This window comes from Vespa velutina, chromosome 3 (assembly GCF_912470025.1).
Source record: "Vespa velutina chromosome 3, iVesVel2.1, whole genome shotgun sequence".
Lineage (NCBI taxonomy): Eukaryota > Metazoa > Arthropoda > Insecta > Hymenoptera > Vespidae > Vespa > Vespa velutina.
In genome coordinates this window covers 6,668,417-6,681,269 of record NC_062190.1, presented here as the reverse complement: position 1 = coordinate 6,681,269, position 12,853 = coordinate 6,668,417, and the positions used below count along the sequence as shown (strand labels likewise).

Below are 12,853 nucleotides of genomic sequence, written 5' to 3'. Positions count from 1 at the left end.
GAAAGAGAGAGAGAGAGAGAGAGAGAGAGAGAGAGAGGTGGGGGAGAGAGAGAGGGGGGTGGGAAAGAGAAAGAAAGAGAGAGAAATAAATAGTAAGGTATGTTTGTGAAGATAGTTTTGGTCGAATCCTCATTTTATCTTTTCCTTTTCTTCCCCCTTCCCCGTCCACCTCTTTTCACCATCATTCTCTCTTCCACTTTCTCTCTCTCTCTCTTTATTCGCGAAAACGATACGTCTTCGAGTCAGACAACCCTTCTTCCTCTTCTTCTTTTTTCCTTTCTTCTTTGATTTGCTTTCTTTTGTGTTTTCGACTTCCCCTTTTTGGTTACGGTTCGTTCACACCATTTCTTTACTCCAAGTAACTTCCCTACGAATTGTGTAATTCGATTTAACACGACTAGTTTATGCGAATTTTTCTATTCAATCGCTTTTTCCATTTTTTTTTTCCTTTTTTTTCTTCTTCTTTTTTTTTTTTTTATTTTTTTATTTTATTTTATTCATTTCATTTAACCACGACAGGAGGATTCATACTCTATTTAAAAGATCATTAATTATATTCATCCCGATCGAAAATGGAAGATGATATTTTTTTCATTATTATTATTGTTGTTGTTGTTGTTGTTGTTATTTCTTTTATTTATTTATTTTGTATTTTTTGTATCAGTCAGCATTACAAAAGAATTTATGCGCGAATGATAAGGTATAAAATAAGAACGAAAAGGAATTATTTCTTCTAGATTGTAAAACGAAGATAATTTAATGTAATTCAGAAGGGAAACATGAGATAAAAATGGTTATTACAAATACGTGGCTATTACTTATAAAATGTTTCATGGCTTGGATTCAACGGAGGGTATGTTGGTGGTCAGTTAGAAATTGAGTTCTGCCGGACATGCTACGTAAGTACCTACATACGTTATATCGTGACATAAGAAATCTAAGAAAAAGATTAAGGATAAATCGAGGTGGTGTTTTAGTAGAGCTGTTGCTATTTACAATTTAATACGGTAAAAAAGAAAAAAAAGTTTTGATCGAAAGATCTTAAAGTGTATTTTTAACTAGCACGTAAAAGTGCATTAACCTAATATTGTAAGTATGTATATACATGTATAAATATGAATAAATAGAAGCACAAAAACATTAATTATAACATTTTATCAATTAATTGTAATTATCATTTATAAAGAAATTGTATATTTAATAAAAAGTGAGCATATTTTTTATTTATCATTGTTATAAGAAAATTTCTTATTTTTTTGGTTGTGTACTATGTACTTTTTTTTATCATTTGTATTTATTCTCCATATACATATATGATTACGACCAGTTTGAAATATTAATTAACTAACTGATCTCTTTTTCGGTTAACTCGTTAAAATGACTTCACGTAGATATATTGCAATATATTTTGTATTATTTATGTTTTATACGCTTTAATACATGTATATTTTATACACGTGAACAAGATATACGTAGATATTATATAGGAATATGAATCTCTCTTTATTATAGGAATTTATGAATACCCACGAATGTACATATGTTGGGATAAAGGAATTTTTAAATAATAGAATCACATTTCTCTCATTGAATTTCATATTTTTGAAGAAAATAATAACACAGGAGCTTGCATTAAGAGAATTTACGAATTGCTCGTATATCTCTCGGCTTATTTATATCTACAATTTTTCTTTTTTTTTTTTTTTTTGTTAAATACATTGACTTATGATTTTTGTTTTATTCCTTTTCTGTTTTTGTTGTTAAGATCTCCGATTTATACGTATAAATGATTTGCAATAATCATAATTATGTTCACATCATTACAAATAATATGCATATTTATAACAGTTGTGATATATTAAATTATGATGAAAACATTTGATTATAATTATTATATATAAAACAGAAATAACGCCAATGAAAATATTTCAATAAAAATAAAAATGTAAAACTTTAAAACGAAAAACACAACGTTCGGATGATCACGTTTCCATCATATTTACGTATTTTTATCATTATATTATAACGGTATATAAACACATATATATATACCCTGTATATATATATATATAGGGTTGGTCAATAAGTAATGTTGGAATTTCTAATATAAAAAATACCAGTAATATTTATTTTGACATAAAATTTCGAAGAAGTTTTTCAGTAAATAAAATATTCAAAATTATTAAATAGTAAAATACAAAATATTTTTAAATATTAAAAGTTTTCAATAAAAAATATTCTACAGTGTTATTTATTTAGATATAAAATATAATAATCAACAGTTTTTCAGTAAAATAATAACAAGATATAAAATTTATTTTTATTTAGATACATTCTTCCTTTATTTAGATATAAAATACTAAAAAATTTAAGTGATAAAAATACTATAGATATTGTGTTATTTATTTTGATATAAAATAACAAACATTTTCAATATAAAAAATAATAGGGTCTATTATTTATTTAAATATAAAATATTAAATATTTTCAATAAAAAAATTTAGATATAAAAAAATAAACAGTTTTTCATTAAAGCAATGCTGCAATTATTTGTATATAAAATAATAAACATCTTCCGATAAAAAAAAAAAAAAAAAAATAAAAAGACTTCAAATAAATTAAAAAGAAAAAAAAAAATACTTTAATACCATTCATTTAGATATATTCCATCGTACATTTCTTTCAATGCAAAATACAATAGAGTCCGTTGTTTATTTACGTATAAAATGTTAAACATTTCAATCAAACATAAAGCTATTTTGTGAAATGTAAAAGAAACAAAAATGCGGGATAATTTATTGATCAAAATATATATTTATATCTATAAAATTGAACATTTTCAAGTGTAGTTGTTTACACGTTAAGAAAAAAAAAAAGAAAAAAAAAAAGAAATCAGGGCTATTTAAAAAAAACAAACACTTTCTCTCTCTCTCTCTATTTTTCTCTCTCTTGATAGCACGATAGTTGTTTCAAAGAACAACGAGTCGAACAACAATCGACATTTCTTCCGAGCTCTTCTTTTTCGATGAGTTCTCTCTCTTTCGTGTCTGGTTCTTCAGATCTCAGACACGATGCATGAATCGACTTTTGGATAAAAAAGAGAGAAAGAGACAGAGAGAGAGAGAGAGAGAGAGAGAGAGAGAGAATAGGCCAGCAACCCTAGTCTTTTCCTCGAAGCTCCTCGTCTGCAACAGAGGACTACTGGAAAACTAACCCTCGCTCAGCGTGTTTGCACTCAAATTAGAATCTCAAGAGTGTTCTTCTACGCATTGTAATGTTGGGTAAACAAAGCTACCTCGACCGGCTGGTTAGACTACCGGCTGGAAGATTCGAGTAGTGAGAACAGCCGGCATCATTGTCCACGAACGAGACGACGCTTTCAGTTCTCTGCGAACTTTACGTATACCGACGCCTACGCATCTAAATCGTCTTGCTTTGTTAAAAAGATTGAAACAATGACTTAGATGTATCCAATAGTTGATTCGTACGAGCGATTATCGTTAAATATTCTTTGTTTTTTTTCTCTCCCCCTTTTTCAAAACGTTCTAATTAATTGTTTTTCTTTCGTTCTTTTTTTCTTTTCTTTTTTCTTTTTTTTTTTTTTTTTTTTTTTTATTTATTAATTTTTTACATGAGAATATAGATGTGACAGATTTGTTCTATCGAACTAAGAAAACATCTGGAAATATCATCGTTACTTTTGATTATTTACGAACAAATCTCTAAGGAATGTGTCGTTTCAATTCAAGGATAAATATTAGATATTTCATCCTTCTTTTTATCTCGACGATTTCAGAGAAAAAAAATGATTTTGTGACAAATTTTCGTGACAATTGGGAATATATTGCAACATTTTCGCCAAATAATTTCTTTCTTTAATATTTGATTTTTTTTTCTTTCTTTTTTATTTTTTTTAATATTATCAAAAGTAACGAAGATATTTCAGATATTCGATATATATATATATATATATATATATATATATATATATATATAATTTTATTTTCGCATATTAGAACTTTGCTCTAGTCGTCAGTTATGATTTTTATTTCATCGACGTTATGAAATCAATATTTTTAGAAAAGTCTTTTTTACTAACACGACAAAATCGATTATTGACGTGACGCTTAAAGTTTCGATTTTTCGTATTTTGAACGAACATAATTTTTTTCTTTTCCTTTTTATATCAAATGACGAGACTACGACTACTACTTCCACTTTCCATAAATCTTTCGAAATACTTTCCAATAATATATCATAGTATCTAAAAAAAATTGATACGATTAAGATTCATGAAAAATGTACGTTTACGTCTCGTCGAAATAATCTCGAAAAAAGGAAGCTTCAATTTTACATTTCTTTTCTTCCAAAACTAACTACATTTTACATTTTTTTTTCTTTTTTTAAAGAAAATCCGCGAATTTTACGATAGAATGAAACATTTCCTGTTCATTTCTCCATGTTCGAGCGTACAAAGTCACTGATTAGAAACTAAACTCTGTTCGTATTCTAAACGAAATCTTGCACGTCTCGCGCTTCACGGGAATTAGAAATAATTTAGGTATTCCGAATTGCTTTTTGCAGAAGAACAATTCTGCATGGGATGGATAGAAACGAGTACGAGCGAGGGTGATGGCTTGAAGTGAATTCGACGTTTAAATATAGGACTGAACGTGACTCTCCTGAATCGATGTAAAATTGCTCTCTATCTGTCTGTCTGTCTTTCTCTTTCTCTCTCTTTCTCTCTTTCTCTCTCTTTCTCTCTTTCTATCGCCTTCTCTTTTCTATTTTCGGTGCACCGTGCGTTCCGTTGGAAATTTGACAAAAAGATTTTCCCAGTCTCGTTTCCAGGAATTATTGAAATTTTCCAATCGTACCTTCGACCCTATCGACGTTTCATTTTTCTTTTCTTCTATTTCTTTTCTGATATATCTCACAGAATATAGATACCGAAGTTTCGTTAAAATAGAAACGGAATATTCAAATACATTCTACGTTTCTACAAAGTAAAAGGTGTTAACTTATTCTTGGCTCGTGACGTACTTCTCATTCAGTATAACCAACAAGTTTGTTAATACTGAGTTCTTGTAAGAGACAAGGGTTAGAGTGGGGGGGGGGGGGGAGAGATAGAGAGAGAGAGAGAGAGAGAGAGAGAGAGAGAGAGAGCATAGAAAAGACGTAAGCGGTAGGAAGTACTCGTAAGACCGTTGACAAGAGTGTTAACTCGCTTCGTAAGCTGAACGAGAAGGAGGAGTAGTACGGTCGCGTTCTGAATACAATATAACATCCGCTTAAACGACTAACCAACACTTTTCAAAGACTATGCTAACAAAATAACATCACTCTTTTACGCTTTTATTTACTATTGTTTTAAAACTTATGCAACAACTCGATGAATGTCGAATGAATTTCGGCATAAAACAATATTGATTTATACAAAATAAATATATATAATAATTAATTTATATGATATATATATATATATATATATATATATATATACGTATACTATCTTCAATTATGTTATTTTTCATAATTTTTTTTTTTTTATATAAAAGATAAAGGAAAAATTGTATTATCATAATTTTTACATCGGACTTTATTCTTTCGGTTAAAAAAGTATAATTTCAAAATGGAAGGGAGGGGATAAAAAAAAAAAAGAAGAAGAAGATGAAGAAAAAGAAAAGAAAAAAGACACGTACATGTACGAAAAATCTAAAATATTGAATTTCAGCCAACGATGAAGTTTTGCGGCATTAAAGTTAAAATATTTCGATAATTTAAAGAACGCTATCGATTCGTCATTTTTTGTCCTTCTCGTGTCTTTCTATTCGTCAGATATATTTCAGTCAATAGCGTGTTCTCCATTACTAGAACTTACTCATAGAAAATCAATGGCCTTCTTCTCTTTCTTTCTCTTTTTCTCTTTCTTTTATCGTGAATACAAGTTAAACCTTTTAACGATTTAGAATGTAAACTTTACCATCCCAATGTAACATGGACTCTATTTCGTTGTAAAATCCCTTCAATCTGTTCCTTTAATCGAGTTAAGCGATATCGATTTTCCATAGTCATCAATTTTACAATACGTACAACGAAAATCGTTACGAATACGTTACTACTTGCCTTCCTTCTTCATGTTTTACATCTATATACAAAATTAGTTTTTAGATAATATTTATTATATTATCATTAAAGATCGAGAATTTTTTTTTTCTTTTTTTTTTTTCTTTTTTTTTTTTTTTTTTTTTTTTTTTTTCATTTAAATGATTTAACAATATTTTTAAATTGCAATCGTATCATCGATTAAAAAGATAAGCGTTAAAAACATAAGGACATTGAAAATCGTTCACGTTTTTAATTTCTCGTTAACATTCGAAGTTCCTTCCGTTAAACCACGAGAAATTTAATATGGGAATTCCTTCGAGAGGATAGCCAATAAGCAAAAAACTCTTTGACATACAAAACTGAAATTCCTTTACTCGGATATTATCACGATGAGAGGAGTATATACCACCAATACCAACGTCAATAATGGTAGCAGTGGCTGCAGTAGCAACAGCATTGGCAGCAGTAACAGCAGTAGCAGCACCAGCAGCAGCATCCTCTTCATGCACATCGATCGTACGCATAGACGGGTTAACGTTCACATATACGAATCTTGTATATATACATGCTTATGCATTATTACTGTAAAATAGATATAAGAGAGTGTAAGCCACGTTACTAACGTTACCCACACAAGCTTTTAACGTGGCTCGTTATCTCGTTCTGTAATTCCATCTAACGTGGTAACCAAGAATTTTTTTCGATTTAATTTTCCTCCTTCTCTCTCTCTCTCTCTCTCTCTCTGTCTTTGTTTTTTTTTTCCTTCCTCTTTCTTTTCCTCTTAAAAATTTTTTCCTTTTCCTTACGGGAAATTAGTTCGGAGAAACGCAAAAATGCGTCGATAAATAATGCCAACCCTGTAACCGAGTGGAAGGATAACCTTCGTGGTGTGCTACGAGCACACCCGTTATCCGAGATTTATCACTCCCGAGTGACGTTTTCGTTTTCGAAAACTCGAGTCTGACCTCCAGCTCTACCTCTCTGACTTCTTTGGAGAATAGTCGAAGAAAAAAAGAAAAAAAAGAGAGAGAGAGAGAGAGAGACAGAGAGAGAGAGAGAGAGAGAGAGAGAGAGAAATGAAAGACTCGTTTACGCGAACAACGACGTTCACAAAATATCCGACTAGCTGAAATTATAGTTCATACAGAACGGGGCAAAAATATCACGACGAAAACTTATCGTGAAACTGTTGTCCATCTTTCTACCTCGTACTAGTTTAAAAAGGAACACAGTAACATAGTCAAAACTTTTCGGCCAATATATAGAGTTTGACCCCTTCTGATCTTTGGCATCATAACGATGTACCGAAAGTGCACACCAAGGGGAATGAAAACGGATTATATATGCGGTATTCGTTGTGTTGTTACATCGGAGACGTCACTTTGTTCCGAATGAAATGAAATTCAACGAACGTTATATTTTCGGTTATTTTCCTTTGATTTTCGTTCATTTTTTCTTGTTGTTTTTTGTGGGGGGGGGAGGGTTTCTTTTTCTGTTTGTTTCATTCTGTTTTCACCTTCTTCCTTCTTTCGATATATACGTCGTTATTCGACCGTAGCATTCGAACGAATCCACGATTAATTCTTCTCTTTTTTTTTTTTTCTTTTCGATCTAAAGAGAATAAATAAATCCAAGCCTAAATATTTTTACTGAAGTAACAACGAGAAACTTTTTTCTTGATGCACGATGCAAAATATCTCAATACAATCGACGATCACGTTGTTATCGAATGTTTCTCTAGATTTTCGAATGTTTCTACCAACAAATATTGCTACTTATTCTACGTTTCCATTCGGAGCGATAAATATCAAAGAAAAATATGAAACATACGTCCACGCGTGGCGAAAGAAACGAATGGTCCCTTCGGGTGTGTACACAAATGTGTGTCTTGAAATAGGTACAAAACACAAATATTCCTCTGAACTATATAACTTCAATGTGGACAAAATGTTTTTATAAGTTGGTGTTCATCGAAAAACGTTTCGGTGTATGTGCGGGCAACAAAGAGAGGAAAAAAAAAAGTTATTCGTTGTTATTTCAACGGGAACGATGTTTTAGATTAAACTTATTTATTGAACAATGAAAAAAAATTGTTTGAGAACAATTTTCATGTTACCGTGTTTCCGACATTTTTTTTTTTTTTTTTTTTTTTTTTTTTTTTTTTTTTTAGCTTTAAAAGAACGTAACAATACAATAGAAATGAATTGTTCTTGTGATTTTATAACTGGATAAAGGTGTATCTTAAAATAATTCTATTTTTTTATTATTTAGTCTCTTTAAACTATCAGATAGCAGTATTTGTCACAATTTATTTTGTTAATAAAACAAATTTCGAATATATCTGAATACGTGTTATCATGAAAAACAAATTAAATCACAGTTGAATAAATTAAGAAAATAATTAATAATACCAAGAGATAGTCATTAAATAATTACAAAAAGGACAGGAGATTCAAGAATTGCATATTAATCAATAAAATTAATTAATATCCTGTAAATAAGATAAAAAGAATGACAAAATGACTCAATGGTCCTCCTACTGTTAATTATGATGCGTGATAAACGTGATGTTAAAATTGGTGCCAAATTGCGAACGTTGTAACAGGTTTAATTTGCATTTGTGGGCAGCAACGCGACTTTCTGTTATAAATATTTAATTTGATATCATTATAAATGTTGAATCACTTGTTACGGTGAACATTGAACGATAAAGAATTAAATAAGATTGTTTGATGAAATAAAGTTTAAAACTTTAACGAGAGATTTTATTTAATAATATTTTATCGAATTTATTGTAACATTTCCACAAATGAACGACGTAACGATGTAGTCGTTAAAAACTACTTTAAAATAGATACAATTATAAATTTATAAACGATAAGACACTTCAATAGCATGTTACAACGTGTATTGTCAAATTTTCATTAATTATTTATATAAATACGATGATTCATCAGTCATACAGTTATTTGAAATGTAAAAAAATAAAAAAAAAGAAAAATAAATAAAATGAGATAATTCAATAACCGTGGTAGCTTTAAATAACATGATTGATTATTCTATAATGTTTGTAATTTTTTTCCAAGCATTTTTAAACAAACTTTTTACATACAGCAAAATTATGCATAGACAATACAATTCGCATACATAATTATATACGGTACGTACGTATTTATAGAATTTTTTAAGTTCATTCGCATAACTTTTTTAACCGTTAAGCAAAATTGTTTTATCGCAAATTATAGGGAAGAAATGAGATTATGGATTAGAAATTTTTGCTGGGTTGATATTACTTTCTTTTTCTTTTTTTTTTTTTTTTGTTTACTTCCTTTCTTTTTATTTCTTTTATTTTCTTATTTTTTTTTCTTTTTTTTTTTTTTTTTTTTTTATTCGACTATGTCCCCAAAGTAATTCGAAATTATACGGGAGGAGGTGAATTCCGGGGGATAAGGGAAATGAGAACGGATCGTCGTTCGATTGGCAATTGGTCTACGTCGAATCAACGTAGTAAGAAAGTTTCAAAGACCCACTGAGAAGTCTATTTCGAACGGAAATTATCCCTCTTTGTGACGCTGAGGTACGCTGAAACGATCTTGTAATTACTGAACTGAATTCGATTACCCGTTTTAATGACAGCGATAAACAGAACTCGTTTGATATATTCCTCTTAACGCGTGTAATAATATTACCTTTGAAAATTATAACCTTGGAAAGTAATTCGAAACCCGGAGAAATTAGAAAATCTTTAATGCATCGTTAGTTCCAAATATTAATCAACCGATCTTAAACGCTTTCGTGAATTTGCAATGAATACACCCGCCGTATTTTACTTCATTTACAATTAACTTTCATTTCTTCCTTACTTCATTGATTGAAACGTCATTTAAAATATATTGAAATAATGTTAACTGATAACTTTGTTATTATTATTTCAATTTCACATAAAAATGTAAAAAGTCGAGTGAACGAGTAGTTCGAAGTATTCGCATTTTTTTCTCTCTCGAAATAATTCATACTTCAATGTAAAATGATTAGGTCAATAATTACGTAAATGGGTTATGTGAAAGATCACGTTTAAAATCGAATTTAATAATTATTTCGTATTACATCGACCTGCAATTGTTTCTTTGTGTGTGTAATAAAAAAAAAAAAAAAAAAAAAAAAAAAAAAAGTTGTATATCTAAAAAAAAAAAAAAAAAGAAAAAAGAAAAAAAAAACAAAGAAAACAAAATGATTAAACTTAATTTTATAAATTAAAATCTTAAATAGATTACTTTTATATTGATTCGGCACGCATTATGATATATCGAAATATATTGTATTAGAAATAACAAAATATATTAAAAAATAATAAATATCAGAGTTCGTTTATGTGTCTTTACGGATTGTATATCACTTGTAAGTAATCCCGAGAGAGACTCTAGGATATTCACGATAGGTAGACATTTAGAAGCATCGAGCAGGTATGCGCTATCTACTATGGCCTCGTAGCACGTCCATGATGGATGTAAGCTCTGAGTACTCGACTGGACGTAATAGGGTTATCGAATACCCGTTAACCGTTTCCGAGTACCGTTCGTTCATAGATCATCCTAATTATTCCTTCAGGAATAGTAATATGAGACAATATTCGTCGTGTCGCAAGCGACGTGATTGATCGTAATCTCTTGGATATTCTTCGATATTATCAAGATTGTACGATTTATCGATTTATCCAAAATCTTTCGCATGTAAACGATCACGATTCACTCGATTACGTTTGTTTCTATTATTCATATTTACGTATACGCGTTTATATAGTAATTGTTCTTATGCAAACAATTCGCACGAAACATTAACAATGATCATAGAAATCTCTGACATTAAATCTCGAAATCATTTCTAAATGTGTATGTATGTATGTATGTGTGTGTGTGTGTGTGTGTGTAAGAGAGAAAGGGAGATTCAACTTAACGATTATCATATCATACTCTTTGTTTCTTAATTAATTTTCTCATAACAATAAAAGTTGTAAATGATAGTATGAGAGAAAGAGAGAGAGAGAGAGAGGGGGGGGGGCAGGAGAAGGAGAAAGAGAGAACTCGAAAATGGGAAATGAATAAAGGAATTTTCATTTAATTCGCATTTGTCGAAAAGCGTATTCAATGTCTCGATGTTGCGATACTAATGTTCACGAGTATGAATAGAGCGGTTGATTTATAAACGTATTGCGTAACATTGCGTTGTACATTCTACAAGATAATCTTTAATCGAATCGTTAACGAATGATAAATCCGACGTTGATATCGTGAATTATTTTAAATAATATTTAATAAAACGAAAAAGTTTGATCGAGAAATACAAAGGTTAATAATAGACAATGTAAATATCTTTTGTATTATTTATGATACAGAGAAAGAGAGAGAGAGAGAGAGAGAGAGAAAGAGAGATAGAGAAAGAGGAAGAGATAGAGAGAGAGAGAGAGAGAGAGAGAAAGTAAATCTATGGTAAATATCGTGCTTAATATTGCGATCGATAGAGAATGCACACGTTACGTTATGCCCTGTACACTTATACTAATGGCGTTCACAGAAGCACAGAACCATTTTATCAAAGCGCTCCTTTGTTAACTTCGTCGTTAGAGAAGCACAATAGCACGTTGGTAGTTCAAATACCGTATAGAACAGCTTTTACTTTACTTTTCCACGTGGAGGAAGGTAAGCGATTTCGTCTACTGAGAGAAAACTTTACTACATATACACAAAATACATATGCATATGCATATGTATATGTATATATATATATATAGTGTTCATTTATATGTAACATATTAATCGTAAAAGTTCATATTGATGTTAATGTTTTCGCGATATACCTAATACATTAATACATGTTCACATACCATTTCCGAATTATATTTAAATACACGAGCTATTTAGAGTAAATCGATTTTTTTTTTACGTTTTTACATTCTTATAACATACTAATTTTCATTTTCTTTTTCCTTTTCTTTCACTTTCTTTTTTTTTTTTTTTTTTTTTTTTTTTTTTTTTTTTTTTTTAATTCATATTTATATTCATGGAAGTACTACTCACTTTCGTGTCAATGTACGAAAGAAATATTTATACATTTGTAAATGTGTTTATGTTCATGGTTATATTCATCAAGTAAACTTTTGACATTCGAGTTAAAGGTCATGTCGTAATAGAAATTAACTAATTTAATTACGTAATAAAATTTGAGAAAGAGGAAGAGAGAGAGAGAGAGAGAGAGAGAGAGAAAATGTCTTTCTTGTGCAAACTCGGAAAGGACTTTTTCGAATAACACTTTTGTTATACTAAAATGTAGTTCTGCATTATGATGTCAGAGAGATCTTGCTAGGAACATTTCTTAATTCGTTATAATACATCTTCTATGTTTTGTCTTTATCCATTAAGAGAACTCTGGAACAGAGCAGAATAGTGTTCAATGAGAGAAGCAGGATAGTAATTTTGACGGTACTTGTAGACGATAAAACGGAATCGAATTTTCGATGGATGGTTAGATCGAAACTATAGTTCTCTTTCTTCCTCTCTCTCTCTCTATCTATCTATCTATCTATCTATCTATCTATATATATATATATATATATATCTATCTTTGTCTTCAAGGAACGATCCTCTTTGCTTTGTGTATCTAAAGTTACTCCAAACAGTCAACGAAAATCAATTGATTCTAAATAGTTCATGTTATTAAAATAATTGAATGACACGATGTAAGAATTTTG

At 29.8% G+C, this 12,853-nt stretch overlaps 1 protein-coding gene across 1 annotated transcript in view; it reads left to right on the top strand.

Annotated features, from left to right (window-relative positions):
• Positions 1-12,853, top strand: part of LOC124948083 (alkaline phosphatase-like) — a 128,432-nt gene that overhangs the window by 59,733 nt on the left and 55,846 nt on the right. The gene's annotated exons all lie outside the window — the stretch shown is intronic.